Source organism: Balaenoptera borealis (genome assembly GCF_965194805.1).
Source record: "Balaenoptera borealis genome assembly, chromosome: 7".
Classification (NCBI taxonomy): domain Eukaryota; kingdom Metazoa; phylum Chordata; class Mammalia; order Artiodactyla; family Balaenopteridae; genus Balaenoptera; species Balaenoptera borealis.
In genome coordinates this window covers 21306576-21323139 of record NC_138864.1, presented here as the reverse complement: position 1 = coordinate 21323139, position 16564 = coordinate 21306576, and the positions used below count along the sequence as shown (strand labels likewise).

General features: G+C 40.2%; 1 long non-coding RNA gene across 2 annotated transcripts in view; it reads left to right on the top strand.

The window, feature by feature from the left end:
• Positions 1-16564, top strand: part of LOC309632398 — a 103909-nt gene that overhangs the window by 68720 nt on the left and 18625 nt on the right. The window contains exon 3 of one of the 2 annotated variants that reach the window (XR_014246886.1): positions 258-3879. The exons of the other annotated variant lie outside the window; for it this stretch is intronic. This is a non-coding gene — a long non-coding RNA (uncharacterized lncRNA). Of the gene's footprint in view, positions 1-257; positions 3880-16564 lie in introns of those variants that run through there. 2 annotated transcript variants of the gene reach the window in all.

Below are 16564 nucleotides of genomic sequence, written 5' to 3'. Positions count from 1 at the left end.
AACATGTTGATTTGATACATTTATATATTGCAATATGATTATTAAGTAGCTTCAGGTAGCATCTCAATCGCCTGATATACTTTTCATTTCTTTATTGTGGTGAGAACAATTAACATCTAGTCTCTTAGGAACCTTGAGGTTTATAATAAAATATTGTTGACTATAATCATTGTGCAGTGCATTAGATCTCCAGAAATTATTTATCTACTGGTTGCAAGTTTGTACCCTTAAACATCTCCTTGACTCCTGGTTACCAGCTGTTTTGTGCTGGTCTCAGCCTATCAGTAACCAACGTTGTAGCTGGCCTGGTCCACTGTGGTTCTTGTGATTTCAAGATGCCCTTCAGCAGTAACCATAAGGAAACAATAACAACAACAAAAAAGGTTTAGGGGTGGGATAGGGAGGGTGGGAGGGAGACGCAAGAGGGAGGAGATATGGGGATATATGTATGTGTATAGCAGATTCACTTTGTTATACAGCAACAACTAACACACCATTGTAAAGCAATTATACTCCAATAAAGACGTTAAAAAAAAAAAAAGGTTTATTACTTACAGGACCTGGAACTTGCACAGCAAACCTGGGGCCATACAGTGAGGTCACGGTAGTGAGAGAGAGCACCCTCACGGGACTGGGGTTCTGCTTTTATTGGGGTTGAGGGTGGGGACCAAGGGTTTCTCTGGCTCAGTCTTTATTGGTGAATTTATAACATAAGAATGGGAATTTAGCACTAGCACGGGAAGAGAAAACAACAACTGAGGTGGCCTGGCTCTTTATCTAGTCATATGCCTAGTAATGTATTTATTAGAGAGAGCCATCTTTGAAGGGGATGTGTTGGCAATCAGAGTTTGTCAGGCACTTGCATTACAAAAAAGAAAAAATAACACTGTCAGGGTTTACAGTATACCACCATTTTACTCTCTGTTTCTATGAGTTTAGCTTTTTTAGATTTTACATATAAGCGAGATCATGTAGTATTTGTCTTTGTCTGTTGAATTATTTCATTTAGCATAATGCCTTCAAGCTCTATCCATGTTGTTGCAAATGGCAGGTTTTCTTTCATTCTCATGGCTAAATATTCCATCACACACACACACGCACGCACACACACACACATACCCTGTCTTTGTCTATTTAGCTGTTGATGGACACTTAGATTGTTTCTATATCTTGGTTATTGTGAATAATGCTGCAGTGAACATGGGTGTGAAGCTCTCTCTTCAACATCTTGTTTTCATTTCCTTTGGATGTATACCTAGAGTGGGATTTCTGGATCATATATGGCAGCTTTATTTTATAAAATTTATTTTATTGAAATATAGTTGATATACAATGTTGTGTTAATTTCCACTGGAGAGCAAAGTGATTCAGTTACATATATATATATATATATATATATAGATATATATATATATATATATATATATACATATATATATATATATATATATATATATATATATACATACACCCACACACATTCTTTTTCATATTCTTTTCCGTTATGGTTTATCACAGGATATTGAATATAGTTCCCGGTGCTATACAGTAGGATGTTATTGTTTATCCATTCTGTATATAATAGTTTGTATCTGCTAATCCCAAACTCCCAATCCATCCCTCCCCCACAGCCCCAGGCCCTTGGCAACCACAAGTCTGTACTCTATGAGTCTGTTTCTTTTTCGTGGAAAGTTAATTTGTGCCATATTTTTTTAATTGTTATTTATTTCAGGAAAAGTACTTTTTATTAAAAACATCTTTATTGGAATATAATTGCTTTACAATGTTGTGTTAGTTTCTGCTGTATAACAAAGTGAATCAGCTATACGTATACATATAACCCCATATCTCCTCCCTCTTGCATCTCCCTCCCATCCTCCCTATCCCACCCCTCTAGGTGGTCACAAAGCACCAAGCTGATCTCCCTGTGCTATGCAGCTGCTTCCCACTAGCTATCGGTTTTACATTTGGTAGTGTATATATGTCAGTGCCACTCTCTCACTTTGTCCCAGCTTACCCTTCCCCCCTCCCTGTGTCCTCAAGTCCATTCTCTACATCTGCGTCTTTATTCCTGTCCTGCCCCTAGATTCTTCAGAACCTTTTTTTTTTTTTTTTTGTAGATTCCCTATATATGTGTTAGCATACGGTATTTGATTTTCTCTTTCTGACTTACTTCACTCTGTATGACAGACTCTAGGTCCATCCACCTCACTACAAATAACTCAATTTTGTTTCCTTTTATGGCTGAGTAATATTCCATTGTATATATGTGCCACATCTTCCTTATCCATTCATCTGTCAATGGACACTTAGGTTGCTTCCATGTCCTGGCTATTGTAAATAGTGCTGCAATGAACATTGTGGTACATGATTCTTTTTGAACTATGTTTTTTTTCAGGGTATAAACTTCCCTCTTAGAACTGCTTTTGCTGCGTCCCATAGGTGGGTCATCGTGTTTTCATTGTCATTTGTTTCTAGGTATTTTTTGATTCCCTCTTTAATTTCTTCAGTGATCTCTTGGCTATTTAGTAGTGTATTGTTTAGCCTCCATGTGTTTGTATTTTTTACAGTTTTTTTCCCGGTAATTCCTATCTAGTCTCTTACTGTTGTGGTCAGAAAAGATACTTGACACAATTTCAGTTTTCTTAAAATACCAAGCCTTGATTTGTGACCCAAGATATGATCTATCCTGGAGAATGTTCCATGAGGACTTGAGAAGAAAGCGTATTCTGCTGTTTTTGGATGGAATGTCCTATAAATATCAATTAAGTCCATCTTGTTTAATGTGTCATTTAAACCTTGTGTTTCCTTATTTATTTTCATTTTGGATGATCTGTCCATTCATTGGTGAAAATGGGGTGTTAAAGTCCCTTACTATGATTGTGTTACTGTTGATTTCCCCTTTTATGGCTGTTAGTATTTGCCTTATGTATTGAGGTGCTCACATGTTGGGTGCATAAATATTTACAATTGTTATATCTTCTTCTTGGATTGATCCCTTGATCATTATGTAGTGTCCTTCTTTGTCTCTTGTAATAGTCTTTATTTTAAAGTCTATTTTGTCTGATATGAGAATTGCTACTCCAGCTTTCTTTTGATTTCCATTTGCATGGAATATCTTTTTCCATCCCCTCACTTTCAGTCTGTATGTGTCCCTAGGTCTGAAGTGGGTCTCTTGTAGACAGCATATATACGGGTCTTGTTTTTGTATCCATTCAGCCAGTCTGTGTCTTTTGGTTGGAGCATTTAATCCATTTACATTTAAGGTAATTATCGATATGTATGTTCCTATTACCATTTTCTTCATTGTTTTGGGTTTGTTATTGTAGGTCTTTTCCTTCTCTTCTGTTTCCTGCCTAGAGAAATTCCTTTAGCATTTGTTGTAAAGCTGGTTTGGTGGTGCTGGATTCTCTTAACTTTTGTTTGTCTGTAAAGGTTTTAATTTCTCCATCAAATCTGAATGAGATCCTTGCTGGGTAGAGTAATCTTGATTGTAGATTTTCCCCTTTCATCACTTTTAATATGTCCTGCCCCTCCCTTCTGGCTTGCAGAGTTTCTGCTGAAAGATCAGCTGTTAACCTTATGGGGATTCCCTTGTATGTTATTTGTTGCTTTTCCCTTGCTGCTTTTAATATTTTTTCTTTGTATTTAATTTTTGATAGTTTGATTAATATGTGTTTTGGCATGTTTCTCCTTGGATTTATCCTGTATGGGACTCTCTGTGCTTCCTGGACTTGATGACTATTTCCTTTCCCATATTAGGGATGTTTTCAACTATAATCTCTTCACATATTTTCTCAGTCCCTTTCTTTTTCTCTTCTTCTTCTGGGATCCCTATAATTCGAATGTTGGTGTGTTTAATATTGTCCCAGAGGTCTCTGAGACTGTCCTCAATTATTTTAAATCTTTTTTCTTTATCCTGCTCTGTGATAATTATTTCCACTATTTTATCTTCCAGGTCACTTATCCGTTCTTCTGCCTCAGTTATTCTGCTATTGATTCCTTCTAGAGAATTTTTAATTTCATTTACTGTGTTGTTCATCATTGTTTGCTCTTTAGTTCTTCTAGGTCCTTAAATGTTTCTTGTATTTTCTCCATTCTATTTCCAAGATTTGGGATCATCTTTACTATCATTACTCTGAATTCTTTTTCAGGTAGACTGCCTATTTCCTCTTCATTTGTTTGGTCTGGTGGGTTTTTACTTTGCTCCTTCATTTGCTGCGTATTTATCTTCTCATTTTGCTTAACTTACTGCATTTGGGGTCTCCTTTTCGCAGGCTGCAGGTTTGTAGTTCCCGTTGTTTTTGGTGTCTGCCCCTAGTGGCTAAGGTTGGTTCAGTGGGTTGTGTAGGCTTCCTGGTGGAGGGGACTGGTGCCTGTGTTCTGGTGGATGAGGCTGGATCTTGCCTTTCTGGTGGGCAGGACCACGTCTGGTGGTGTGTTTTTGGGTGTCTGTGAACTTATTATGATTTTAGGCAGCCTCTCTGCTAATGGGTGGGGTTGTGTTCCTGTCTTGCTAGTTGTTTGGCATAGGGTGTCCAGCACTGTAGCTTGCTGGTCGTTGAGTGGAGCTGGATCTTAGCATTGAGATGGAGATCTCTGGGAGAGCTCTCGCTGATTGATCAGCTCTTGCTGATTGATATTATGAGGGGCCAGGAGGTCTCTGGTGGTCCAATGTCCTGAACTCGGCTCTCCCACCTCAGAGGCTCAGGCCTGACACCCGGCCAGAGCACCAAGACCCTGTCAGCTACATGGTGTCTATGTTTCTTGTTAGGCAAGCAACTTAACCTCTCTGGGCCTCAATGTCCCTTTGCAGCTGTACTTTGAGAGATATACAGTGGTCAACCTCTCCGGAAGTGGCTCCAACTTGAGGAAAAGTACTTTTTTAAAAAAAAATGTATACAAGTATAGTTGATTTACAATGTTGTGTTTGTTTCTGCTATACAGCAAAGTGAATCAGTTATACATATATCCACTCTTTTTAAGATTCTTTCCAATATAAGTAATTAGAGAATATTGAGTAGAGTTCCCTGTGCCATACATTCGGTCCTTACTGTCTATTTGATAATTAGTACTGTGTGTATGTACATCCCAATTTCCCAATTTATCCCTCTTTCCCTCTTCACCCAAGTAACCATAAGATTGTTTTCCACATCTGTGACTATATATCTGGGGTGCACTTGTCTTTTCTAATTATAGTTCTCTCCAGATATCTGCCCTTGAGTGGCAGTACAGGATCATATGGTACCACTGTTTTTAGGTTTTTAAGGAACCTCCATCCTGTTCTCTACAGTGGCTGTTACCAATGTGTATTCCAACCAACAGCATTGGTGTGCCCTTTTTTCCACACTCTCTCTAGCATTTACTGCTTCTAGACATTTTGATGATGGCCAGTCTGACTGGTGTGAGGTGATACCTCTTTGTAGTTTTGATTTGCATTTCTCTAATAATTAGCGATCTTGAGGATCTTTTCATGTGCTTTAAAAAAAAAACTGTATAATTTACCACTTGAAAGTGTTTTCCTGAAGGCCTGCCCTGTTTTGTATTTGTAGTCGATTGCCTACCATAGGCCGTTTCTGAGGGCAGGCGTCATTTACAGCCCCGCAGGCCTTGTGAGTATTAAATGCCAGTAAGCACCAGTTTTAATGTTGTTATGAGAAACGGCCACAAGGCAGCAGGATTTCTTCACGCCCAGCTCTGGTTACTGGGGCACCAGCGCCTTAGTGAATGAAAGTCATGTTCCTGGGTTGTAAATGAGAGTGGAATGTGCTAGAACAAACACCCAAGGGCTTGTGTCTCATTAGTTTGTCTCCCTTTCCCTTCACCCTCTCTCCCCCTCCCCCAAAGCCCAACCCCTGTGAAACTGCTACGCTGAGGGCGCTGTCATCCGTAGGTGGGACGAATCTGAGGAAGGAGGCTGGAGGTGGGAACCCCAGCATCAGGAGACGTGGGGACCAGGTGACTTCTCAGTGCTCTTCCAAACCAAAGGGTCCACCATCGTTTGGGTGCACTAGGCTTGGTTTAGCTGTGGAGGGTGGGCTTGGGTCTGGAGACTGTGGTTTCAGCCAGAGGGGACAGACACGACAGGTCCAGCAGGGACTCATTTCCTGGCACATCCTCTCCAGCTCCCTCAGCCTCAGGACAGTCCAGCCTTGGGACCCAAGCCTGCTCAGGCTCCAGGGATGTGAGAGCAGCCCGGGTCATCGAGGCCTCGGGGGAATGTTGTTAGCATTTCGTTGTATTTTAAAATTAATGTTCATTCTGCATTGGAGCATAGTTGTTTTACAATGCTGTGTTGGTCTTAGGTGTACAGCACCTTGATTCAGGTATACATAGATGTGTATCTATTGTTTTTTGGATTCTTGGCCCATATAGGTTATTACAGGGTATTGAGTAGAGTTGCCTGTGCTATACAGTAGATCCTTGTGGATGATAGATTTTATTTATATTAGTGGGTATATGTTAATCCCAAACTCCTAATTATCCTTCCTTCCCCCCTGATGTTTCTCCTTTGGTAAGCCTAAGTTGGCTTTCTAATTCTGTGAGCCTGTTTCTGGTTTGTAACTGAGTTCCTGTGTTATCAGTTTTGAGGTTCCAATTATAATGATACCCTATGGTTTTTGTGTTTCTCTCTCTGACTTACGTCACTTAGTATGGTCATCTCTGGGTCCATTTATGTTGCTGGAAGTGGTATCATTTCATACTTCTTTATGGCTGAGTAATATTCCCTTGTGTATATATATGTACCCCATCCTCTTTATCCATTTTTCTGTCAGTGGACTTTATAGTTGCTTTCATGCCTTGGCTATTGTAACTGGTGCTTCAGTGCACGCTTGGTTGCATGGTCTTTTCGAATTCTGGTTTTCTCCACATATACTCTTAGGGGTCGTAGTGCTGGATAATATGGTAGCTCTATTTTTAACTTAAAGGCACTTCCATAATGTTCTCTATAGTGGCTGTTACCATTTACATCCCACCAGCACCATAAAAGGTTCTCCTTTTGTCCATGCCTTCTCTACCATTTATTCATTGTAGATTTTTGATGATGGCCTTTCAGACCAGTGCACGGTGATGCCTCGTTGTAGTTTTGATTTTCCTATCTCTGATAATTGCTATGTTGAATATGTTTTCATGGGCTTTTTTTTTTTTTAGTAAACAGTGTCAGTAGAATTTACCTGTTGAAATTGTCTTCTTGAAAGTCTGCCCACTTTTCAATTATTTTCAAACACTGACCCCTCTACATTTTTTGAGGGCAGGTATCATTTATAGCCCAGCAGTCCTTGTGAATACTGAGTGCCCATAAGAAATCTTTTTAAGGTTGCTGTTGCGGGAAACGGCCACAAGGCGGCAGGATTTCCTTGGGCCCTACTCTGGTTACCCTGGCAACCGGAGCCTTAGGGGAAATCCTGTTTGGGACTTGTAAATTAGTGTGGAATGTGCGAGAACAAACACGCAAATATTGTGTCTCATTACCACATTTTAAATTAGATTAATATTTACTTTTTATTGGAGTAACATTGATATACGAAAGTTCTGTGTGTTGTAGGTATACAGAAACTTTTTCAGTTATACATACGCGTATATCTATGCATCTTCAGCTTCTTTTCGTATATAGGTTATTGCAGAGTGTTGATAGACCTCCCTTGGTATACATAGGTCCTTGTTGATTATCTGTTTTATATGTAATTGTTTGTATTTCTTCACCGTAACCTCCTAATTTATCTCTGTCCCCTCTGGTAACCATATGTTTTTTTTTCAATCTCTGAGTCTGTTTATGTTTTCTCAGTTAGTTCACTGATGTGTATTTTTAGATTCCACCTCTAAGTGATATCATATGATATTTGTCTTTGAATCTGAGTTACTTCACTGAGTATGATATCTCTCTGTTATCTATGTTCCTGCAAATGGCATTATTTCATTCTTCTACATGGTGGAGTCATATTCCATTGCGTACGTGTATCACTTATTTCCTATCTGTTCACGTGTCAGTGCCATTTTGTTTGCTCCCATGTCTTGGCTATTGTAACTGGTGGTGCAGTGCACACTTGGGTGCAAATGTCTTTTCGAATTCCGGTTTTCTCTGCTTATCCTCTTAGGGGTAGCAATGCCAGATCATATGGTAGCTCTATTTTTAGCTTTTAAAGGCACTTCCATAATGTCCTATATAGTGGCTCTTACCATTTACATCCCACCCTCACCATAAAAGGGTTTCCTTTTCTCCATGCCCTCTCCACCATTTATTCATTGTCGATTTTTGATGATGGCCTTTCAGACCGGTGCAAGGTGATCCCTCGTTGTAGTTTGGATTTGCATGTCTCTGATAATTGCTATGTTGAGCATGTTTTCATGGGCTGTTTTTTTGTTTTTGTTTTTTTGTAAACAGTGTGTGGAGAGTTTACCTCTTCAAATTGCCTTCTTGAAAGTCTGCCCTGTTTTCAATTATTTTCCAACACTTACCCATGGATGTTTTTTGAGGGCAGGTATCATTTAGAGCCCCGAAGTCCTGAAGCGATCCTTTTCAGGTGGCATTGCAGGAAACAGCAACAAGGCAGCGGGATTTCCTTGGGTGCAATCCTGCTTACCCTGGCAACCAGTGCCATAAGGGAATTCCTGTTTGGGGCTGTTAAATTAGAGAGGAATGTGCCAGATCAAACACCCTTATCTTGCATTCCATTACCACTTCTTTTTTTTAGATTTTTATTTTTCATTGGAGTAACATCGATATAAATGCTTTGTATGTTGTAGGTATAGAGAAACTTTTTCCTTTATACATATACATATATCTATGCCTCTTCAGCTTCTTTTCCCAGATGGGTTATTAGAGAGTGTTGATAGACCTCCCTGGTATACACAGGTCCTCGCTGATTATCTATTTTATATGAAATAGTTTGTATTTGTTAATCTCAACCTAATTTATCCCTGGACCCCTTCTATCCCCTTTGGTAACCATATGTTTGTTTTCTAAGTCCCTGAGTCTGTTTATGTGTTCTCAATTTGTTCAATGGTATTTTTAGATTCCACCTACATGTGATACCACAAGATATTGGTCTTTCTGATTCTGGTTTACTTTATTTAGTATGATTATCTCTAGGTTTATCTATGTTCCTGCAAATGGCATTATTTCATTCTTTTACCTGGCTAAGTCATACTCCATTGTGTACATGTATTACATCTTCTCTATCCATTCATCTGGCTATGGACATTTTGTTTGCCTCCATGTCTTTGTAATCAAATTTACTCCGATAGAAAATACAAATTAAATCAAAAAAACAAACGAGAAGCAATGAGACATAAGCTTTTGTGGGTTTGTCCTGGCACATTCCACTCTAATTGACAACCTAGGAACACGACTTCCCGGAAGGCTCTGTTGCCCTAGTAAACAGAGTTGGGAATGTAGAAATCCTGCCGCCTTGTGGCTGTTTCCTGCAACAGCAGCTTTAAAACCAGTGCTTAATGGTCACTTAATATTCACAAAGATTGCAGGGCTGTAAATGACAACTGCGCTCAAAAAATATCCTACGGTCAGGAATCGACAAAAAAGTTCAAAACAGGACAAACATTGAAGAAAACAATTTCAAGAGGTAAATTTTACTCAGTCTTTACAGAAAAAAAATGGGACTCGGAAAATTGCTCAAAATCACAAATCCAAATAACAGAGAGGCATCACCACACACCAGTCAGAATAGACATTAGCAAAGAAGTCTACAAACAATACATGCTGAAGGTGTGGAGAAATGTGTACCCTCTATAGTGTCAGTGGTATGTAAACTGGTAACAGCCACTAAGGAGAACAGAATGGAGGTGCCGTTAAAAGGTAAAAATTGAGCTACCATATGATCTGGCTGACCCACTACTGGGCCTCTCAGCCGAGAAGACCAGAATCGAGAAGACACAATCACCCAAATGTCCACCGCAGCAAGATATACAATAACCAAGACATGGAAGCAACCAAAATGTCCATCGACACATGAATGGACAAAGAGGAGGTGGTACATGTACACAATGGAATATTAGCCACAAGAAAGGATGAAACAGTGCCCTTTGCAGCACCATAGACGAGCCTAGAGATAATCATAGTACATGAAATAAGTCAGAAAGAGAAAGACAGATATTCTATGACAACATTTATAGGTGTTATCTAAGAATTCATACCAGTGAACAAATTACCACAGAGAAAAACACTCACAGACATAAAAGACAAACTTACGGTTAACCAAAAGGAAAGGTGGGAGAAGTTGATAAATTAGAATACTGGGGTTAACATACATATACTAAAATGTATAAAATATATAATCACGAAAGACCACCATGTACCAAGGAAGGTCTACTCAACACTCTGTAATAACCTACATGGGAACAAGATCAGAGGATGAATAGATAATGTATATGTATAAATGAACCAGATTCTGTATACCTAGAACAAACACAGGATTGTTATCAAATTTACTCTGATAGAAAATACAAATTAAATTAAAAAAACAAACGAGAAGTAATGAGACATAAGCTCTTGCGTTTGTCCTGGCCCATTCCACTCTAATGGACAACCTAGCAACAGGACTTCGAGGAAAGCTCTGTTGCCCTAGTAACCAGAGTTGGGAATGTAGAAATCCTGCCACCTTGAGGGTGTTTCCCGCAACAGCGCTTTAAACCCAGTGCAAATGGTCACTTAACATTCACAAGGACTGCAGGGCTGTAAATGACAACAGCCCTCAAAAAATATCCTATGGTTTGGAATCGACAGAAATTTCAAAACAGGGCAAATTTTCAGGAAGACGATTTCAAGATGGAAATTTTACTCACACTTTTAAGAAAAAAACGACGTGGCAAAATGCTCAATATCACGATTTATTACAGACAGGCGAATCCTAACTACACAAAAGCAGGGAGAATGAATGAGACACAAACCCTTGGGTGTTTGTCCAGGCTCATTCCACTCTAATTTCCAATCAGGAAAAGGACTTTCCCTAAGGCTCAGGTTGCCCCAATTACCAGAGTGGGGCATGAAGAAGCCCGGTTGGTTTGTGGGTGATTCCTGAAACAACAACTGGAAAACTGGTGCTTGGGGGCACTGCATATTCACACAGCCCTCGAGACTGTAAATGACACCTGTGTCTTGGGGTTAGTTATGGAAAACAAGTTCAAAATGTGCCAGAATTTCAGGAACCATATATCAAGATGTAAATTTCCCTCACAGTGATTTCATTATTTTTGAAAAAAATCCCACCAGCAGCTGCTCAACATTGGAAATTGTAGGCTAATGCAAAAAAGACCACAAAGAGGTATCACCTCTCACTAGTCAGAATGACCATCACCACAAAGTCTCAAAAGAAGAAATGCAGGAAAGAGCGTGAAGAAAGGGGAGCCATGTTACACTCTTGCTGGGCATAAAATTTGCTAACAGGCACTCTGGAGCACAGTATGAAGGTTCCTTAATGGTTGAAAAATAGAGCTAATTTAGGATCCAGTAATTCCACTCCTGGCTGTAAATCCAGGGAAAACCAGAAATCGACAAGACACATGCACCTCAACATTCACTGTAGCACTGTATGCAAGAGCCTAGACTTGGAAGCAATGAAAGTGTCCATCGAAGGATGAATGGATGAAAAAGATGTTGTACGTAAATACAATGGAATATTTCTCAACCAAGAAATGAATGAAATAAGGTCATTTGCAGCAAATTGGATAGACCTTGATACACTCATACTAACTGACATAATTCAGACAGAGAAAGGTAAATTTCATATGATATCACTTATAGGTGGAATCTAGAAGTGGATGCAGGGCTTCCCTGGTGGCGCAGTGGTTGAGAATCCTCCTGCCAATGGGGGGAACACGGGTTCGATCCCTGGTCCGGGAAGATCCCACGTGCTGCAGAGCAACTAAGCCCGTGCACCACAACTACTGAGTCTGTGCTCTAGAGCCCGTGAGCCACAACTACTGAGCCCGCATGCTGCAACTACTGAAGCCCGCGCGCCTAGAGCCCGTGCTCCACAACGAGAGAAGCCACTGCAATAAGAAGCCCGTGCACTACAACGAAGAGTAGCCCTCGCTCGCTGCAACTAGAGAAAGCCCGCACGCAGCAACGAAGACCCAACACAGCCAAAAATAAATAAATAAAAAATAAATTAATTAAAAATAAAATAAAAGTGGATGCAAGTGAACTAACTTACAAAACAGAAACAGAGGCACTGACTTAGAAAACAAACTTATGGCTGCCGAGGGGAAAGCTGTGGTGCGAGGCATAAATTAGGAGGTTTAAATTAGCATACATATTCTTATAGGGAAACCAGATAGTCAATAATGACCTGCTGTATCGCACAGTGAATTCAACTCAACAGATTCTAATAACCAAAAAAGGATATATAAGAATATGTAAGAATCTGAAAAAGAATATATAGACGTCTTTGTATAAATGATTCCAGTCGCTGTACTCAAAAGAGGAAAACAACATTGTAAGTCAGCTATACTCCATTATACAATTAAAATTACAAAAAGAGAGAGAGAGAAATGGTTTCTACATTGCTTCAGGCTCAGTGACCCAAACTGGTGTCACATCCATGGAGCCAGAGCTCATTTGGGTTCCAAGGCTGCACTGTCATGGGGCTGAGAGAGCTGGGGAGGTACTGCCAGCAAATGAAATAAACCTGGAAGTATACTGCCTGATCCCACTACCTGGATCCAAAATCCAGGTAGTGGGATAAACCCCGCTACTGCTAAAACATGGCACAGACACCCCAAGGATGGTGGACCCCCTGGCTGGAAGAGATTGAAAAGGTCACCTGGTCTCCACATCTGCTGCAGTTGCGGTTCAAACCTCTCCCCTTTTTCGTAGAGTCGCCCCAACGAAGAAGGCAGCACCCTCAACAGCCGGTTTGCACGGCTTGGAATTTGGGGGATGAAGGGGAAGGTGCGGAAGGGATGCGACACAAGCCCTAGGGTGTTTGGATAGGCACATGCCACTCTAATTTCCAATCAAGAAGAGGAGTTTCCGAAGGCTAACATGGCCCCATTAAAGAGGATGGGGCTTGAAGCAATCCTGCTGCCTTGTGGCCGGTTCCCGAAACAACAAGTTGAAAACCGGTGCTCAGGGGCACTGCGATTCACACGGCCTGCAGGGTTGTAAATGACACGTGTCCTCGAAATATGTCTGGGGATAGTAATCGAAAAGACTTGAAAACAAGACAAAATTGCAGGAACCAGAATTCAAGAGGTTGCATACACTCGCCATAAAAGCACATGAAAAGCTGCTCAACATCGCCAATGATTCGGTTGGCCAGAAAGGGCCTACACGTTTTTCATTAACATATTAACATATTAAGGAAAAACCCGTAGGCCCTTTTTGGCCAACCAAATATGCGGGAAATGCAGGTCAACACTACAAAAAGGTATCACTTCGCACCAGACAGAATGGCCATCCTCACAAAGTCTAAAAACAGCAAATGCTGCAGAGGGCGTGGAGAAAAGGGAGCCCTGCTATGCTGATGGTGGGAATGTAAATGGCTAACAGCCACTCTGGGGAAGTGTATCGTGTTTCCTAAGAAATACAGAAAATAGAGCTATAGAGCATACGGCACTTGCACTCCTGGGCGTATTATCTTGGGAAAACCATGAAGTGACAGGACACAGGCACCCTGACATTTAGTGCAGCCGTGTATACAAGAGCTGTGACTGGAAGCAACCTGCTTGTCCTTGGAAGGAAAAAATGGATAAAGAAGATGTGGTACTTAGGTACAATGGATTATTACTCAGCCATGAAATGAATGAAATAAGGCCAGTTGCAGCAACTCAGATGGACCTAGATATGATCATACTAAGTGACAAGTCAGACAGAGAAAGAGACTTATCAGATGATATCACTTACAGGTGGAATCTAAAAATGGATACAGCTGAATTAACTTACCAAACAGAAACAGAGTCACAGATTTAGCAGACACACTTATGGCTACCAAAGGAGAAAGGTGGGGTGGGGAGAGGCATAAACCAGGAGGTTGAAATTAGAATACATACCCTTCCATAGACAAAATAGGTAATCGAGAAGGACCTACCGTATAGCACATAGAACTCGACTCAACACACTGTAATCACTGGAAAAGAATATATATAGACTGGTAAGAATCTGAAAAAGAATATATAGATGTCTCTCTGTACGTGAATCAAGTGGATGTACACCAGAATGGAACATAACATTGTAAATCAGCCATACTCCACAATGAGAAGAAAGATAAATTACGAAAAGAGAGAGAGAGAGAAATTCTTAGTAAATTCTTTCAGGGGCGGTGACCCAACCTGGTGTCACATCATGTAGATCCAGAGCAGGCTTGGGTCCTAAGGCTGCACACTCGTGGCGCTGAGGGACCTGGTGAGGATGTGCCAGCTAATGCAGCCCCATTGGAGATGAGCTGCCTGCTCCCCACTCCAGGTGCCGAAATCTCCCGGGGCAGGGGAGCCAAGCTACAGCTAAACATGCCTGGGACACCCAGCAGACGGTAGACTGTCTGGACAGGAAGAGTTTGGAAAAGTTCCCTCATGTCCACATCTCATGCTGGTGGGCCCCCCTCCAGCCTCTTTCCTTAGAGACCCCCACCTGGGGAAGGCAGCACCCTCAACAGCTCGTTTTGCACAGCTTGGAATTTGTCCAGGGGATAAAGGGGAAGGGGGGGCTACAAACGAGACACAAGCCCTAGGTGTTTGCACAGACACAGGCCATCTAATTTCCAGTCTGGAAGAGGATTTTCCCAAAGGCTCAGGTTGCCCCGGTAACCAGAATGGGACTCGAAGCAATCCTGCCGCTTTGTAGCCTGTTCCCAAAAGAACAAGTTGAAAACTGGTGCTCAGGGGCACTGCAATTCACAAACCCTGCAGGGTTGTAAATGACACCTATTGTTGAAAAATGTCTTGGGGTAAGTAATCGAAAAGGACTTGAAAACAAGGCAGAATTGCACAAACCGGATTTTAAGAGGTAGATTACACTCGCCATTAATGCACAGGAAAAGCTGCTCAACATCAGACAGCAATAGTTTTATATTTTTATCCGTTCCACTTGCACAGAAAAGTCTCATGGGGTGATGTAAAGTAGTGCATTTGGATGTTGTGCAGGGTGTAGGCATGGATTAAAGCCTAGGAATCTTAAGCTTCAGTCCCCTGAAACTTTTAAATTGGAATGCAAGCAATCCTGTCCAACATTTGAACCGAGCAAGACACTGTCTTTATTTGTCAGGTAATTAATGTGTCTTCTGCCGCAAGGAGAGAAACAACTGGCATCTTCTATCATTGTGTTGTACAAAAATCTTTGAACAGAGAGTGCAAGCAGAGGCTGATACAAGATGTGAAAAAAAAATGAGACCCTTGTGGAATTTTCTTGTAACCTACTGCAATCTCCCATTTAAAATGTGGAAATAATCAATCTTCTGAGGAAAAAGGCCCAAGGAAGGTTTTTGCTTTTGCGGAATAATGGGATTGCTAAAGATTTCAGGAGGCAAGAAGAATTGGTGAGAATGACCATGAGACGTCAGAGAAAAGCCAGATCTGTGGACGAAGTGATGTTTACCTCTGTGAATCAATGAGAGGTAGGAGCAACTGAAAAGAAAGCTGAAAACAGCATTTTCTGAATAAATGTTATCTTTTAGCTGTCATAGAAAAAATGAATTTTCACTATGATACAACATATTTATTTTGTTTGGAAACTTTAAAGTTAAATAATTAGATTTATTGAAGAAATGAAAATATCTCTGTGTTTTAAATAAATAATGTGTTCTGCTACAGATAAGAAGACTAAATAAATAGGAATAAGACTAAATAAATAAAGAGGAAAATAACAAATTAGATGTTATTAACGTTAACTGACAATCATCTGAAAACAGAGAAGGAGAGACAGAGAAGAACTCATATCAAGCATATATAAAAAACTCCTAAATAAGAAGTCCTTCAATAAGAAGATAAGGCAATAGCAAAAATGGGGAAAATATACCAAAAGATATTCCAAAAAAGAGAGTACAGAATGTTAAGTAAACATATCAAAAGATGCTTGGCTTCTTAGTAATCAATGAAATGCAACGAAACCAATACCTGGAATTATCACTCACCAACCAGAAAGCTCAAATGAAAGTGACAGGTACTATCAAGTTTGACAAGAATGTGTATAATCCTTGAATCTCATTCACTGCTGCTGAGGATGAAAATTCATACAAATGTTTTGAAGATATTTACAAGTATCTAAAAAGATACACACATGAAAACTATGACTCGAAAATTTTACTACTACATATATACTGAACAATAATTTATACACATACCACCAAAGCACAAGTTCTAGAATTTATATACCAGTGCTATTCTCAATAGACACAAACTGAAAATCACTCATATTGTAATATAGATTGGAATAAATTAATTAATAGTTAAATGTTTACACTATGGAATCATATGCAACAGTGGCAGTGCATGATCACAACAGGCAACCATATCGGTGTATTCACAAACAACGTAAGGAATAAAAAAGCCCAATCCAAAAGTGGTTATACTGTGTCATAACATTTATATAAAATACAAAATACAGGTGAAGTGA